General features: G+C 36.0%; 1 pseudogene; it reads left to right on the top strand.

Moving 5' to 3' along the window:
- The first annotated feature begins 7,150 nt into the window (after positions 1-7,150).
- Positions 7,151-10,024, top strand: LOC112093162 (annotated as a pseudogene).
- The last annotated feature ends 8,982 nt before the right edge of the window (positions 10,025-19,006 follow it).

Here is a 19,006-nt window from a genome sequence, read left to right as displayed (position 1 = left end):
GTCTTGACTGATGCGTAGAGGGAACATTATAGTATATTGCCTTCAAATACGTCTTTGAAATTTCAATAAACACCAAAGTGTCAAGGATATTTGGAAAGGTATGACCTATAACGTTATCAACTAGCCTGAAGAATTTTTCCAAGAAACTTCACATCACTAGGAAAATTGGCAACTGGTCCAATATATGCATAATATTGCTAATCTTTACTTTTAATTTAGGATATTGGACTTGTCAGGGTTAGTCAAATTTATCTTTTATACCAAGTTTCCAAGAATAAGAACTAGATAGTCTTTATGTTGGGAAGACACTACAGATAAAATTAGACTAACACATTTTAAGAGTCCAACTTGACCCAAAAAGTTAACTTATTAGGTATTGGGTCTTTCTATTTCTATAAACCACTTCACATTCTCATCCACTTTTTATGTAAGACAACATACACATGCACTTTTCTCAACAATCTCCTCCCCATGTGTGTGTTTATTGAGCTCGTTATCGAACCAAAATTTCTAGTAACCGGCATATCCAAACATCACACCCTAAATTGGAGCCAAACTCGAGCATGGGAAAGAGAACCTGTGACGACCCTCCTATGGCAGAATAATTTTTTTTTTTAAATAATAACTACTTGAAACATAAGAAGGAAAAATTTCATAAATCGTAATAATAATTTCCTAAAATGAAATATTAAATTTCTTAAAGTTTTCTTAATTTCAACTAAAATAAGACCTTATAATCTTTCAAATTGAGTAGCGTTTGAACTCTTGTTTCAAATACTCCTTAAAAGTCTTTCTAAATCTAGCCAGTTTAATCAAACCATCTAATATGACTTTAAAACCGAAATTTATGGGAAATCTTAAATTCAAATACTTCTTAAAGTCTTTTCAAAATCAATCATTTAAATCACCATATTTAGAAATTCGTATATTTGTTGCACGGATTGTTGCAACATTTTAAAACTTAAATACTCATGACTAGGGTAATTAGCTACAACCTCGGTTTTCTTTAACATACATATGTACATATATTTTTCAAACATACATACTTGAAACCTTTGAATCATATATACATGTACATGATTTTATTTAAACTTACTGCTGAAGATTTAAGCGTAAACGGTATCCATTCTCATCTCCACCATTCGTCCGCCACTCACCATTGCCCTTTAAGAATTGCAGATAGGATTCTTACCTACAACATGAACATATTTGATTGAGCTTTCGCTCAGGAAGTAAGAAATCATTCTCGCAACACATAACTTTAAAAACATTTAATAAAATATGCATGAGCCAATTATGCTTCATTATGAACATGCCCTAAGAATTTACTAATCTTGTCTTACTTAACATGGTGAGCTTGAGTGTTCGTACCGAGATGTGCACACAATCAACGGGTAGAGAGGGTTTACAAGGTCCCCAACTACACCGTGACCCTGATTTACCTCCTGAGGCCATAAATAATTGCCTCTTCAGGACATAAATGATTGCCTCCTCAGGCAATAAATCCTTTCCGTAGGTCGAGAGGTTGGTGCAACACTCTTAACTTTTTCGTTTCACTTGTCTTATTGTGAGTATGCAGTATGACATGCCACTACATAACATCACATTCATAAACGTAATCATCCTTATCATAAGGTGAGTACGCAAATATAATTTAATATTGCATATCTCATATAACATATAACATCATAAGTCATAGACTGACATTTCTCAACATAACATATCATGAAATAACATGGCATATCGTGTCATAACATAGCATACCGTGACATAGCATATCGTGACATAACAAGGCATAATATTGATCATGTATTTCCATAATATTTGCTAAACGGGTAAAAACATCTTTGTTTGAAAACCGTAGTTTTCATGCTATAGGCGAGATTCTTACTTACCTGGTTTCCAGTTAAAGCAGAATTCTCAACTCACCCACACCTTCTATCCCTCTACTGTTAAGTTTTGTAAAGGAACGCCTATTCAGAGTGTAAGATTAACTTTTAGTATGCTATTTTTATTTCGCACAGTCATAAAGTAATTAAATCTTTCCTTAGAATGTATTTTTCCTTTTTACTAAGAATCAAAAAAATTTATGATTTCTATTATAAGGATTAATTAAATCCTCATAATTCTGTCTTCCTTAATTGCCATTACAAATTCGTGCTAAATTGATAATTAATTAATTATCTTATCCATATAATAAGTCTAATAATTTAGTCAACTAATTTTAGTAATTAATTAACTCTCTTATTCATATACTAAGTCTACATAATTTAGTTAATTAATTTTAGTAATTAATTAATTTTCTTAATCATATTCTAAGTCTTAGATAATTTAATTAATTAGTTTAATAATTAATTAAATTATCATCCATAATACACTTGTAATAAATTTTACTTTACCGCACTTGATGAGCTCATAATAGTGTTGAGGTCCGTATTTAAGATTGTAATAAGTAAGGGTTTACCGTATCGATTTTTACGATTTTCTCTAACACGCTTATTTGAAAACCGTTAAGTTTTATTAGAAAATTATATACGACGTTTAACATAAACATAAACATAATTCACGAATCTCATAATTAACCTATTTCGTGAAAATTATACGCCTTAAGTGGCTGTCTTAATTAAACTGTAAGCAAGGTTTGTACTTGCCTGGATTCCGAGTTAAGCGACCCCAGTAGTATCTCGCTTGTCATGTCCTCCTGAGTATTCCTCGAAACTAATTCTGGGAAGAACCACAAGCACTATGAATGATCCTTGAGGAACATCGAAGCGTTAAACACTTAATTCTGATCTTCACTTGTTCAGTCTGATTCACCTCGATCCGCGTATAACCAATACCGGACTATTTTTATCAGAGTTGAATTTGACCAAACGGAGGTCACTGTTACGTTCAGTACGTCAAAACGAGTTAGGATATGATCCCAGATCATCAAACGGATGCCGGTAGCCTGAAAAATGACACCTCGCCGAAATTTAGCCCCTGGCAAGGCGGCAGCGGCAGCGTACGGCGGTGGCGGTAATCGGAGGATTTTTCCGTGGTGGACTTGGGTGCTACCCCTCTAAATTGACCCTTCTGAGTCCATTGGTGCCGTCAAGTTCACACAATTCGGCCTCTAACAGTGCAGATCGGGATTGTCAACGTCAACAAAATCTAACAACTCAGATCTTGATTCTCCGGCTAGATAACCTTAAAATTAGTTAAGGGCTTTTGTTACCCACTTCCTTTTGAGTGTTTTGATACCAACATAATGACAATCCAACGGTTAGATCGTCAGAACCACCTCTTACCTCCACGGACGACGGCAGTGGCTCTGTTTTCAGGCCAAAATGCGACGACGACGGTGGCTGCTGGTCGGGATCTACTGGGCGTCAGCTTCTGAGTCAATTAGTGGGAGCGGTGACATCCACGGTGGCCTGGAGAGAGAGAAACAACGGCAGTGCGGCAGCAATTCCGGCCACCACAGACGGCGGCGTTCCGGCCAAAATTGAGCTGTGAAAATGGATGGGTTTTCTTTCGGTTTCTTCATTCTAAATCTGTAAGAACTGAAATCACCTCAATCGGAGGTCAGATGACGAAGATATCACGACGGGAAGAAATGAGTATTTTCAGAACTTCTGCCGACGATTGCGGCTGATTCCGGCGTAATTAGAGGTCGTACCACATATCGTTGAACTCAGCTTGTCAAGATCTATCTATTGACACCAACTGTATCAAAAATGGAGGTCTCGATCTCAAATTGAGTTTTTGGTCATGAATGATTTTGGCTGAAAACAGTTAAAAATTAGCTTTTATTATACTTCTCACACTTCTTTTCATGTCCTTATTCAACTATCTACAAAATTTCTTCCTTAGCAATCTAGTATTGTACTCTGAACAATTTTGCAACAATGTAATTCTTCATTGCCTAATAGAATCGTATTAATTTTAAATCTTAAAATTAATTTAAAATTAATAAAAAAAATTTAAATGGGATTTAATCGGTATAAGTTTCTCAAAATTAATATAATAGTCGACAGTGTCGATTCTCATGTTCGGTTAGCGTTTTTATCAAAAAACACCACCCGCGTAACTCTGATTTCACTATTTAGCAATTAAGGACTTTTTAAGTGTTAGAGTGTCTCTCAACACTACTAGCACCAAACTGATCTTAAAATTTCTTATAATGAAAATTCTCAAGTCTTTGATGTATTGATATTTCTTCTGCCTTAAATCGCGGTAAGAGGTATCAATTAAATCATTTCGATCATGAAATAAATTAACTTTAACTTAGAATTTCATATAAGTTTTTCTTTTTTTTTTTGTAATATTAATAATTCCGTAAATCCTTAAATCATAAGGCATGATAATTTACGGGAAAATCCTTAACTTGACTTTTCTACTTTTACCTCGAAAATGACATAATTACTAGCAATGTTAATTCCCGAGCTTGGATAGCTTAGAAATTCTTCGAATTAAAATTCTCAAGTTATTTTCATATTAAAATTCTTTCCACCTTAAATCATGGTAAGAATTATTAACCGAACTATTTGATCACGAAAAGTGAATTTAACTTAAAACTTGCGATAGAATTTTAGAATATTAATATTGTAACGACCTGCACTCCCACCTAGTATGATATTGTCCGCTTTGGGCCTGAGCCTCACGGTTTTACTTTTGAGTTTCACCCCAAAAGGCCGCATACCATTAAGAGGTGGTGTCATTCCTTATAAACCAGGACCTATCTTCATCCCCAGGTGATGTGGGACTGTACAACTTACCCTTTCTTAGCCTTGTGCCTCAAGGGATTGATGGTTGTCACAATCCCCCCTCCTCATGGGGGCCCAACGTCCTCGTTGGCCACATTTTCGCTGGGTAGAGGCTCTGATACCATATGTAACGACCTGACCCTCACCTGGTATGATATTGTCCGCTTTGGGCCTGAGCCTCATAGTTTTACTTTTGAGTTTCACCCTAAAAGGCCTCATTCCATTTAGAAGTGACGTCATTCCTTATAAACCAGGACATATCTTCATCCCCAGACAATGTTGGACTGTACAATTTACCATTTCTTGGCCTTGTACCTCAAGGGATTGATGGTTGTCACAAATATTAATTCCGTAAATCCTTTATTTATGAAATCAAACATGATATTTTCTAAGAAAATCCTTGATTTAAAAATGTAAATTATATTATTTAATTCTATGGTTTTCTCAGTCATTACAGAACCGAAACCATGTGAGTCCACTAAATGCTCCACCATTTGCACCCACTACAGCACCAATTGCGGGATCACCAACAGGAACTATGACTAGCTGTGATCGCTTAGCCCATACGAACCATTCACTTTGATACCACTTGTTAGGGAGACACCACATTTGAAACTAACCTAACACACGTCAAGAGCCCAACTTAACTCAAAAGGCTAACCTATTAGGTCTTGGGTCCTTCACATGTGTATAAACTACTTTACATTTTCATCCACTTTCTATGTGGAACAACACATACATACACTTTTCTCAACACTTTTCTTTGTCTCTATCTCAGTCTCTTTGTGCACTGATGCCAAACAATTTTATTGATGTGCTTTGTGCCGCAAATAAAATTGTACTTTAATTTTATTTATTTTTTTATCAAACAAGAAAGTTACGTATTCAATTTGAAAATTTTCTATAATGAGTTGTTTGGTTAGAGGGTTGTGTAGGGTTTGATCCCAAAATATGTTTTGAAGTTTGAACTCTTATTTGGTTGCATTAAAGTTTGAACCAACACTTGAGTTCCCAAGCCTTTTAAACCCAAAATTGAAGGTTTAACCCAACTTGACTACCCCCAAAACTTTTGATGGGTTCTAACCCCTTTAGCACAGTAATAACCTACCATGAAGTTTCCCACCAACTTTTTCACTCACATTTTTTAAAAACTCATAGTTCTAATTATGTAATTAAATATTGGTTAAAATTTTTCATATTTAAACCTTATACTACTCATTGTTAGTTTAAATTACAGAAAATTCACATATAAGTTTAAAGCTTTTAATTCAAATTTAAAGGTTGAAAATCACACAATTCAAACCTAAGAAAGCAACTAGGCCTAAATTTGTGTCTTGTGAAGTCAATTTTGAGAGTGATTAGATGACGGTGATGAAAAACAAAGAAAAGACACGACGTATACTTCTTTTGAAGTTTATTGAAAAAACGACATACGTCAATATTATGGTAGTGTACCTGTGCCTCCGTTTCATATGTAAAAACGACATGTCGTTAAGGCTTAATTTAATGAACACGACATGTCGTTTGTAGTTTAAAGCACGAAGTTGTTTGCCTTTGTCAACAACTCTTATCGTGTACATGCGGTTGCTGTGTGCTTATACTGAAAAACAACGCGGTGTTCATATTTAATAAATTTTGCTGTCGGTAATCATTACGACGTTATTTTTCCTAAAGTTCTGCTCTTGTTCATGTAAAACGACATGTCGTTTATTTTTTCAAGACCCATTAGAAATGGAGTATACCATACCGAATGTATTTGATGCTGTTCCACTGACCCTGTCTCCTTTCACGCCTCACCTATTTGAATTTGCAACTTCAATATAAGAAAGCCTGTGAATTGTCCTCCACTCTCCAAAACATTCAATCAGAACAAGGGGAAAAAAAAAAAACGAAAAAGAAAACTACCAAACGTTCTTATTTGACGAGGACGTTTTAATTTGGTGGGCATGGATAAAGAATAATTTCAAAGTACTAACACCAATATTAACAATCTCAGCTCTCACTCTATTGAGTACTGGAATAGATTTTTTGTTCACTTTGTTTCTGTAATTAATGTGGGGAAGATGGAAGGGATGTTCTTTCTTTGTTTGCTTTGTAATTAGGGAATTTTTACTATAGGAATTAACTGTTCTTTTATTCTTTTTACTATTAGTAGAAACTTTTATTTTAACCGTTTAGTTAATTTTCAATACGAGGGTCCAAGTTAATAATTTGTAATGTGCGCTATAAAATTGCTCCCATTTAAGTAGAAATAAAACATTCACACTCTCTCTCGTCCGTAGAGGCGGCTAAGTTTTGCATTTTGGTTTTTTTCTTAGGGCCGAAGTCTTAACACCGTCTCTAGCTGGTCGTTAGACTCCCTGCCCTCACGATGGTAGCTTGGGTCTCGTGTTTTGCGGCTAATGGGTGGAGTGGTTGTGGTACCGGCGAGTTATTGGAACAACATTTTTAGTCCTCTAGCGGTGATTTGATGTTGTTACTTTTGGCCTTTCAACGACGCGAGATGTGGGATGCTTACAGTGGGCCTGTGGCTTGGGGATCTCGATCCCAATATTGCAGTACTTCTTTTGGGGATCCCCGTATTTGGTTTCATAGTCGGCAGTTATGCTCCTTTCGTTGTGACTTTTCTCAGATTTAATTGCCTATTTTGTGGCACAATGGTTGACTTATTATTGTTGAGTCCTCCTTGTTGGCTGTGGCTATTTATTTTTTAATTGTGTTTATTGTTTTGTAATAAAGGTGTGTATACTTGTGCCTTGTTCGTATTGGTTTATGTTGTTTTGTTATTGTGTTAGGTCTGTAATAATAGATGTGGTTTCTCCACCTTCCAACCTTGTCAGTGTGTCTCACCCATTAATCAATAGTATTGGTATAGTAGTCGATAAGATTTGATTTTATGTCGTGTCACTCGTATCCCTATTATTTAGGGTTTAGTCTCGGTCGACTGGTTTAATCCATCAACTGTAGTGATTTTATCTAAAGAGCTATGATTGCGCTCAATCTTTATGTGCCAAGTGGGTCTTTTTATGTTGGGTCTCAATACTTGTGTTTTGTCTTTGTGCTTAATCCGTCTTTATTGGTGGATTTAGTAAATATTTAAGGCCGAATTTTCTTGTAAGTGGTGCTCACTTTTGAGTTGTTTGAGTATGTAACTTCATTTTCGTGAAATGAAATTTTCTCCTTCAAAAAAAATTCTTTCCATTCACAAAATTATATCTTTAAAAAATTAATCTAATAGTTAAAACAGTTATACCTACCCACGGTGAAAAAGAACACTTCTTACCCTAGGAATTCCCACGTAATTAATGAACTCTTTCGTTTTTTTCCTGCAACTAATGCGTTGAAGATAAGATTTCACAAGATATGTGACATCAACTTGACAATTAGTACCAGTACGAAACTTGTCCTGCTCCATCAGTTGTCCAAAAGAAAAAAAAAATTAATTTCAAGATGCCATAAGCTTGAAACTGTATTTGATATAAACGTACTACAAAATTTTCCGAGAGCAAGAACTAGATCGACTTTCTTCGAGAAATGACAGGCATCTATTCATTGTCAGCAGTACTGTTAAGAAGGTTAGTTCAAAAACGACATAACTGAATTAAGTTCTATTTTTATTTTTAAGCAAATATATATATACGATTTCTTTTAGTTCTACACTCATAGCAAGAGCGCAAGGTTAGCTTGGTTATAGACTTGCTAAAAATAAATGAAAGGCTTTTTTTATTTTTTTTAGCAATGTTCATTCCCCAATTTGTTAAATTTTTACAATGTGGTCCGTATCAGTAGTTTCGTTCCAAATTTTGTTCAGATTTGACGGACTGGGAATTAGGGAATCGAGAGATTTGCATCAGACTTTGAATTAATCTTTATCGTTCACTTCGCAGATTCGAATTTTCAATTCGAGCTGAGATGTGATATTTTCTAAGAGCTTTTCACTGTAACAGAAAAAGTTAGATATGACATTTTCTGAGAGCTTTTTACTGAAGAAACCTAAAACTAAAAACTCGAATCGGTGAAATAAACGAGGTAGAGTTTCTAGTTGGGCAAGCTTTTTATCACTAATTTAGCACAATTAGCAACAAAATGGGTCCTATGCAACAATTTAACAAGTTGGGGAGTAAATTATCAAAATAAAAATTAAAGAGGTAAGTTGCTAAAGTGTAAAAAGTTTGGAGACAAATGTGTAAAATACCGTAAATTAGGGTTAGTTCAAGTCATTTATTTTTCATTGTTGCTACCGTACGTCAAAATATCAAATATTTGTAGAACTCAACCAAAGATACTATCAAATGGTAAAAGATTGATTGCATGAGTGGTGTAAAGTTGCTCCAGTTTAGCAATTACTTTTTAAAAGAAAAATAAAAAATTTGGACTTGAGTGTGGAGAATTTAAACTCTACAAGTAGTGTCGGTTGTGGAATTACCGCTAACCACGCTTATTTTGTTATAACCATATAACTTAATTATAGAAACTACTTTATATGTAATCATGTAGGCTAGAATGTAATTAAGGTGGCTTTGATAACTGGAGGAGCAAGCGGAATTGGAGAACGCTCTGCAAAATTGTTTGCCCATCATGGAGCTAAACTAGTCATAGCTGATATCCAAGACGATCTCGGCCATTCGGTCACGGAATCCATAGGCCAAACAAGCTGAAAATATGTCCATTGCGATGCAACAGACGAATCCCATGTGAAAAATGCCGTGGATGAAGCTGTTAAGACCTACAGAAAACTTGACATAATGCTCAACAATGCCAGCATAATTGGCCCAAGTAACGCGCGAATCATCGACAACAAGAAGGCTGATTTCGAGCGCGTGCTAAGCGTGACCGTGATCGGAGTCTTCCTTGCCATAAAGCATGCTACTGAGGCCATGATCCCAGCGAGAAGCGGTAGCATTATCTCAACCGCGAGTTCATGTTCGGCTATACGCAGTGCATGCCACCACGCAGATACATGCGCAAAGCACGCCGTGGTAGGGCTAACAATTCAGGATCCGAGTGAATTGCTTGTCGCCATATATTTGGTATCAACTCCCACGTCCAGGAAGTTGATTGGGGCTGACGATGAGGGGGTTGAGAAGGTGATTAATTCTACGGCGAATCTTAAGCACGTGACGCTTAAGACGGAGGATGTTGCAAATGCAACTTTGTATTTGGCTAGTCATGAGGGAAGGTATGTGAGTGGTTATAACCTTCTCGTTGATGGTGGTTTCACCATTGTTAATCCTTCCTTCAATTTGTTTCAGTACACAGATGATCATCATCGCTGATTTCCATATGTTCCCAACAAAAAGTTGTTCAATTACATTTGTGAGATTTATTCTACTATTCCAAATCCGTCACAGTTGCCACGTATCGTTGATTTTCTTGTTGATGGAAGTGTTTTGAAAATAGTATTTTCTTTGCAGTTAGTCAATAATCTCTCTCTCTCTCACGAACGAACAAACGAACGAGCGAGCGAGTAGGGTTTCTTCATTTTCTTATTGCACCACTTGCCTCTTTCCTTTGGAGCCGAAGAACGACGCCGTTAGTGTTGGCTTCGTGGTTGAAGGCGGGGAGAGGTGGCTTTTCGGTTGTGGATGAGCTTCAGCGCCTGTGGTGGAGTCGCGTGGTTCTCTGTTGGCACCATGGTGGTGCTTCTAAAATATGGTGGAGTCGCATGGGTCTTCATTGGCGCTGTAGTGGTGCTTGCAGATGGTGGAGTAATGTCGATCCTCGCAAACGTATTACAAAAGAAACGAAAATGGCTGGAGAGGAAAACTTGAGTGAAGCATTCAGAATTGCTTGAAAAGAAAAACCAGAGAGGTGGTCCTTATACACACTGGAAACGGGAGGGCAGAGGTTTGTTGCAACAAACCTCCAGCTCAGCAGAAAAACAAAATAAGAAAAACTGCTAACTATTTAGCCTTATTTACAAACTATCATCTAATACCCTTATTTATAATCTTAACCCCAAACTCTTAATACTCCTCCTCAAGATGGAGAATGAATGTTCTGAATTCCCATCTTGGTCAGAAGAGAAGCGAACTGTGATGGAAAGAGAGGCTTCGTCATTATGCCTCTGCAACTTGATGTTGTGAAGCTACATGCAGAGTCTTCAAGCTTCCGTTTAGAATCCTCTCTCGAACAAGATGACAGTCAATCTCTATATGCTTGGTTCTTTCATGAAAACCAGATTAGCTACTATATGGAGAGTAGCCTCATTATCACAATACAAAATTGCAGGCCTTGAGTAGTCGACTTCAAGGTCCTTCAGCAAGGAAAGCATCCACATAAGCTCGCATGTTGCGTTGGCCATCGATCTGTACTCCGCCTCAGCCGTAGACCTAGCAACAGTATGTTGCTTCTTGGATTTCCAAGAAACCCGTGAGTCTCCAAGAAAAATATAGAATCCACTAATGGATCTTCTACTATCTGGGCAAGAAGCCTAATCCAAATCAGCAAAACCTCTCAAGTGAACTGAGGAGGTAGAAGGAAAGAGAATCCCTTGTCCAACTGTTGCTTTGACATATTGAAGAACCCGCTGCGCAGCCTTCAAGTGAGGAGCCCTCGGTTTGGCAAGAAATTGGCTCAATTTGTTGATAGAGTATGATAGGTCTAGTCTAGTTATTGTAAGGTATAACAGCTTCCCAATAATTCTTATGTATTCAGCCGGATCATCAAGCAATTCTCCCTTATCTTGGGAAAGTTTCACATTGGGATCCATAGGTGTCTTCCTCGTTTTACATCCGAGATACCTGATATCTGAGAGAAGCTGTAAGGCATAATGTCTCTGGCTTAAGGAGATACCTGTATTTGATCTTGCCACTTGTATCCCCAGGAAGTATTTCAATCTTCCTAAGTCCTTGAGCTTGAAATGGCTATCAAGAAAAAGCTTGAAATCCTGTACTAGTTTCTCATTGTTAGTGGCAATAACAATATCATCTACATAGACTAGCAAGGCAATAAAAGAGGCTTCATTCCTCTTAATAAACAGAGAATTGTCCGCAGCAGCTTGCTTGAAGCCTTGCTCAAGTAATGCACTTGAGAACTTGGAGAACCATTGGCGAGAGGCTTGTTTAAGCCCATAAAGTGACTTATGCAACCGGAAGACAGGATTGGGTGGTAAAGACTCCCCCTCACGGTGATAACCATAGGGTAAAGACATATAGACTTCCTCTTGGAGATCACCGTGAAGAAAAGCATTATTGACATCAAGTTGGGTAAGAGACCAGCCATGTATGGCAGCAAGGGCAAGAAGAACCTTAACTGCCACCATTTTAGCAACAGGAGCAAAAGTATCAAGGTAGTCTATACCTTCTTGTTGCGTATATCCTTTGGCAACGAGACGAGCTTTGTAACGCTCTAGAGTCCCATTAGCCCAGTACTTGAGTTTGTACACCCATTTACAGCCAATTGGGTGTTTCCCATGTGGAAGGGTGGTCACAGACCATGTGCCATTTTGTTTTAGAGCTTCAAGCTCGGTAGTCATTGCCTTTCTTCATGTCTGCAACAGCCTGTGAAAAATTGGATGGTTTGAAGTGTGTGTAGATGGCATGGACAAGGGCTTTATGGTCATGGGATAACTTGTCATAGCTCAACACATGAGAGAGAGGGTGAACCGTTGGTGATGGAAGGTGAGAGACATTGGAACAATGATAGTCTCTAAGGTATGAAGGATATTAGGCCTAATTCAACCTAACAAAGCCGGCTTGTTAGGGGAGGATTTCCCTTACCTTATTAAGTGGATCATGCCAATATCTCCAGCCAATGTGGGATTCTTATACGCCCCCTTACGCACAGCGTGGACCATGTCAAACCTCTGCGAATAAGTCGATATTAGGAGACCCAACATTGCAAAGTTGGGCCTGCTCTAATACCATTTTACAAAAATGAAAGGATATTAGGCCTAACTCAACCTAACAAAACCAGCTTGTTAGGGGAGGATTGCCCTCACCTTATTAAGTGGATCATGCCAATATCTCCAGCCAATGTGGGATTCTAATAAAACGCAATCTATTCTCTATGATATGAAAAATCGCGAATGTAAGTGCATGTTATTGTTGTCAAGTAATAAAATCGTGAATACGAGTATCGTCCTACGAAGACTGATTGATATCAATTATCGGAATTGTGTCAACTCTAACTCTATTTGACGAAATCAAAATAAAGAGTATATTATTGAAAAATAAAATAACAATACTAATGTAAACAAACTGCAAATTGAAAAGGATGAAAATCAATATGTTAAGGATATAGGGTTTCCGATTTGTCTCATATCACCTATTCTTATCAATCTCAAGTTATTCCCTAGTTGACAATCGAAAATTCCTAAATCATTCAATGCTCTCTTCCGAGTTACACCAAAAATCTCCTTAATTGCTAATCCACTATATTCCTATATTCCTATGTGAATTACAACAATCAAAGAGTCATTATTGTTTCATGATTTTCATGTACCAACCACACAAACCATGCAAGTATATCCTATCTTACATACAATACATGGTATTCAACACAATAAACTCGACTCATAATTCTCCTTCCATATCTATTATGATTAACTGATCATCTAATTAGTGGCCAATTAATTAGAAGCATTAAGAACAGTGTAGTATACTCAACTAGGAAAAATAACTCTTTGATTGATAATAATAAGAAAATTGAAGACATCATAGTTCGGCTACATCGTAGCCCTATAAATGAAATATAAAACATAATTGCAAAGAAAACATCCTAACAAATGAAATCAACATATGAGAAATCTGTTTTTAGGATCGAAGACAAAACCCGTTTCCGGTTGATTCGTCTTCTTCTCATCGTACGAGACTCCTTTCCTCTTTTTAGACATCCAAAAGTCCGTAATTAAACTCTAAAATGTTCTATTTAAACACTTCAGTTCGTAAGAGTACATTTGGAAAAAAAAAAAAAGCATTTTTTCTCCATTTCCCACGCATGGGCGCCATGGCCTTCACTGGTGGCTGGCCAGTGTTTCAGCACCCCAGCCTTACAAAAACTCCCACCAACCTCCTGAAATGCCCTGCTAGCGTCAGCCTTATCACCAATGGTTTGGTCCCGCAGCGCTCACAATTCCTCAAAAGTGACCGTTTGAGACTCGTTATGCTCAAATTTAGTCCAATTCGATCCAAAGTGCAACCTCCTACGTTCCTAACCTACAAAACAAACACAAAAACAAATGTAAATCATATCCTAAGATTAAACACCAAATTCGTGAGTATAAAACTCACTCATCAGTGGACTTATCACCAATGGTTTTTTCGTATTATCCGGGTCTTTAGGTTTTTTAATTTAATAATAACAATGCTTTTTGCTGCTGAGTAGGTGTTTCTCTCGGATTTTTTTTCTATTAATAGCATAGGTGGTTCTTCCACTTTCTAATTTAGTTTTTGTGTCGCTTGTGGCGTTTCATTGTGGTATTGTTGGTGACCTTATATACATAGATCTTTTGGTCTTGATCGATCGATCAGAGTCTTCCATCTATTGTAGAGGTGTTATTTAAAGAGTTTTGTATGTGCTTGATTGTTAGTCTGTCCTCACAATTTTCTTTTATTGGAACAAGATGTACGTGTTATCACCCATTGTGTTTCATAAGAATTTACTGATGGAACCGGTCTATTTTTGAGATTAAAGTTTCTCTATGAATTGAGGTCATTCGAATTGAAATAAGATTGTATATTAATTCTCTGATTTTGGAATACATCTTGCCTTATTCAACGAAAAAAAAATTGTTTTCATATTTTGCTAATAAGAAAATGAAAAAGCATCCGAAAGTTGTTTTCTCTTTTCCACAGTCAAATAACTTCAGTTCCGATGCAATATATAACAATGGAGTTGATAAAATTGCTCTTGAACGGATGATCAAGTTCCTCAAATCAAGATGGAGAAAGAGCTCAGGGAATGAAACTTGAACTCTTATAGAAATGAGAACTTTTGCCTTTGCAAAGTGAGTTGTTTCATGTAGTGATCAATGTGTTGGAAAAAAGGAGACTATCATATAAATGTAATGCATGCTTATCAAGTACTACTTTCCAGCTTTTTTGAGCGCTTTCATTGACATTCTTTTTATTTTTTAACCCACTGAAAAGAGGGATAGCTATTATATATACACGTTTTCAAATGGGATAGTACACTTTTATAGTGGGGAAGATTTTTTTACCTACCAGTAAATATTGTTACTTTAATTGTTGGATTAACTTTTTAACAATTAGATTTGTGAGTGAGCATGTTAAAAATTTAAAGCACACGACGCAAAATTACTTCCGGTCGCAGATCTAAAACACAATGTATGAGTAAAAAAGCCCTACATACCATAAATTGCCAGTAAGTAAATACAAATATCAATTTCGACTCGAATGACCACACCCTACAGAAGAATCAAGATCATGATAAATAACCAAATCCACTAGCAAATTTAAATGAAACATTTAAGGAAAAGAAACATGTGGTTTCAAAAGCAGATCTCATTAAGCTACACTAAAAATTGAGCAGACTCTTTTATAAATTCTCTGCAATCAATAGATAAATTCCAATCAATCGAAATTGAAAGACCCGTATAGCACTAAATTAGCCACATAAAAAACAACTCTAAGATACAAATTTAATAGACTAGGAAAAAAAAAGGTGAAAACGACCCTTATTACAAACTAAAATACACAGAAAAACAAAATAAAACCGCCGAGCATCGCCATAAAAGAGGGTGATAATAATTGAGTTGATCTATACATCATGATCTTCCCCACAAGGGAAAAAAATATATATTTATTACTTACAAAATGTCAAAGCAGAGATTAATGGTAAGGGTAAGGATAAGGATAAGGACAGTTGGAAGCTAATTAAGGCTCCGAAGGCCCTACTTCATCATATAACATAAATTGTCTGTCACTTTTTCTCGCTTTTCAAATTTGGCCTGCGCATTCATAATAAGTGGACTTCAAAATTAAAGAAGTTCTACGCATTTATAATAAGTGGAAATTCACAATGACGCTGCAAAGGTATGACGTCTTTAAATTTTTAGTGAATAATCCTAATTTAGTCCCCTATTTGATTTTTTAAAGCAAAAATATCCCTAAATTTTGTAATAGCGTGGTATAGTCTACTACATAATTTTCGTTATGTCAGGTGCATCACACAAAATCTGTCATAAATTAGATTAAAAAAAATGATCAAAATGCTCACAACAATAACAGCCTTAATTAATCTAATTGATATTTTAATCTTGATTTGATTTTTCTTCCAGAGACTATTTCTTAGCAGAGCTGCTACCCAACTAAAAAGGTCACCCACGCCATCCACCACACGAGCCACTGATGTCGCCCTTCCGTGATCCTGCTCGCATACCCGCCGCAACCCTACAACCTCCCCCAGCATGACAAAAAAAAAAAAATAGTTCTAGGACATATTTGTGTAGGAAATTAGATTTGGGGACCCCTATGTCTTTTTGCAAAAAAACAAAAAAACCAAAAAAAAAAACAAACTTTGAAAAATGGGTTCAAATTCATTAACTTTGTAATTTTGACCCCATTTTTCAAAGGATTTTTTTTTTTTTTTTTTTTTTTTTTTTTACAAAAAGACCCCTATGTAGTAACTCTACTTCCTCCCTTGCTTCTTCTAAATATTAGGTTCAGGTCGAAATTAGAGTTGAATTAGGTTATGAATGTGCTTAAATTTTATGTTATTACAAATTAATACATAAATAGAATACAATGGCAAAAATAGTATAATGTTTAATAATACTATTAACCAAACACCGTATTGTATAAAAATTATACAATGCAATACAATATAATATGGTACACCAAACATCTCCTTAGTATAGTATTTAGTAAATCATAGCATTTTTTAAGAAAGCAAATTATAGCATAATTTGATATTTTAAGTTTTAAAAATTATTAAAAATCCAAAAATACCCTTTAGCTTTCTTTCCACCCCTTTCTTCTTCTCTCTATAGTCAAATCCACCATGACCGCCTCTAACCATTGGAGGATCGTTGCCAGCGACAGTCCCATTTTCCGACGGCCGGTTCCGGCTACTGGTAAATATTGTATTTATTAATAAATATCATATTTATACAAAAATTATGCGACCAGCTCTGGTGACTGGTAAACACCGTATTTATCTATAAATATCATATTTACTAGTAAATACTATATTTTCTATATTTATCTAAAAATTTGGTGATCGGCTCCGGCGACTGGTAAATACCGTATTTACTGGTGAATCCCATATTTACTATATTGTATTTATCAAATTAAATGGTAAATACTATATTTGCCATATTGTAGTTATAGATTTAAACTTATTCAATAAAGTATTTACTAATAAATACAATATTACTAGATCAAAAAATGGATTTGAAAAAGTATATACTGATAAATACAACATTTATAATGAACAATCAAACACCAAATCAGCAAAACACTCAACAAAACTCAATAAAAATGATGTTCAAATTTCACAAACCCAGACAAAACCAAAATCACCGAAAAAATTCAAGAGCATTGCCGCCATCAAAGATCGGAAAGGGCGGATCCGCTGGTGAGGATTTCGGCGGCGTCCTCCGTTTGTGACCTCTGGTCACCTTGGAGGATGGTGACCAAAGTGGCTTAACCAGATCGGCGTCATCCTCCATTTGTGACCTCCGAGCTTTGGACGGCGGAGGATACTACAGGCTTCGCGAGGGGAGAGGAGAGCATATCCGATCCCGGCGAAGCTCCGGTCTGGTTCCGATAGAGACGAAGTAGATCCGAGCTTTGCAATGGCGGAGCAAAGCTTGGATCTCCGAGATGAAGACCCCGATCTACGAACTCCGTCCGGGATCACGGAGATCACAGTGATCTCTGTCGTTGTCGCTGCTCGAAGTCGCGACAACTCTAGCAGTGAGGAGGTCGTGCATCACCGGAGATCATGGTGATCTCTGTCGCCGTCATCCTCGAACTGCGAACTGGAGATTCAGCAATCTCGTCGAGATGAAACAGAAAGAGTGCTGTAGGTTGCTGAAGAGAGAGAGAGAGAGTGTTAAATTAGGGTTTGGTATTTGAGGTTTAGATATGAAAAAAAGGTATAATTGAAAATAAAAATATCTACATGAAAAGTAAAATAAGAATATGATTTAATTTTTTATCATTTAAAAAATAAGCTATTTACTTTAAAAATAAGTCTAAAATATGCTATATGATGCATTTTCTCAACAACAACAAAAAAAAAAAAAAAAAAAAAAAAAAAAAAAAAAAAAAAAAAACCTCTTAAAAATTTAAGAAACTGGAGGCTGGCTATCAACCTTAAAAAACAAAAAAACAAAAAAAAAAAACCAAAGAAATGTTAATATTAAATATGCTTATACACTTGATCATGTAATACACTCAACTGGTAATATATTAAGTACCGAAACAAAAATGCCCAAATTGTCTTGAATATGCGTTTATTTCGGGAAAACTTCATGTGGTGCTTAATATGTTGACAACATTAGTTTGGTTCTTAAATATGAGGACAAGTTTATAATTTGCATGCTTAGGGCCTCGATCATGCTGCCTATATGATCTGATTTGATCATTTTCCTAATGAAGCAACAGCCGACAATCTGCTCAACTTTTATGTTTTAATAATTTATTTAATTTTTTTAAGGGAAAAAGTTTTAATAATTAGTTAAGGAGATCAAGTCCGTATGCATGCATGCTCATTAATAACCAAGCTCACAGTTTTGTTGCGTATTACTTAATGACACTCAACTTCGATTAATGTGCATCTTTAATTTAATCCCCGCATGCATTTCCTATGCCTTTTCCGAGCAAATTGGGAATCTTTACTATTTTGCTCACCCGTAAGAAATGTTGTTTAATCATTAAATTAGTTTAAAACTGTGTACATCTGCATTAAAAATTTATGCACTTATTATTGCAGATAAAACTATTGAAAAGATTACAATACAGTTCCTATTAAATGAGCAAAATAACATTCTCTATCATAAATGCGCCTTTGGATTCCACGAACCAAATTTTTTGAAATCCTTGAAATGTTTGGATCTTTTTAAGTACGCATATTACTCTTCATGCAATGTATCCTATCTATTTTATTTTATCCAAATGTAAAAATCAGCTACAATGTCCACATATAAGTCCAAGTGGGAAACAAAGTGCGGCAATTAAAAAATAAAGCTTGTAATTAATTTTCAATTCCTTTGTCATTCTGTGCCACGGCAAGTCCTGCTTTTCTTCGCATCAAACACGTGGTTAGTTGCTTGGATTTTTTAGAGGATG

Source organism: Morus notabilis, unplaced genomic scaffold (assembly GCF_000414095.1).
Source record: "Morus notabilis unplaced genomic scaffold, ASM41409v2 Scaffold406, whole genome shotgun sequence".
Lineage (NCBI taxonomy): Eukaryota > Viridiplantae > Streptophyta > Magnoliopsida > Rosales > Moraceae > Morus > Morus notabilis.
The sequence above is the reverse complement of the archived record's forward strand: the minus strand, read 5'-3'. Positions and strand labels throughout refer to the sequence as shown.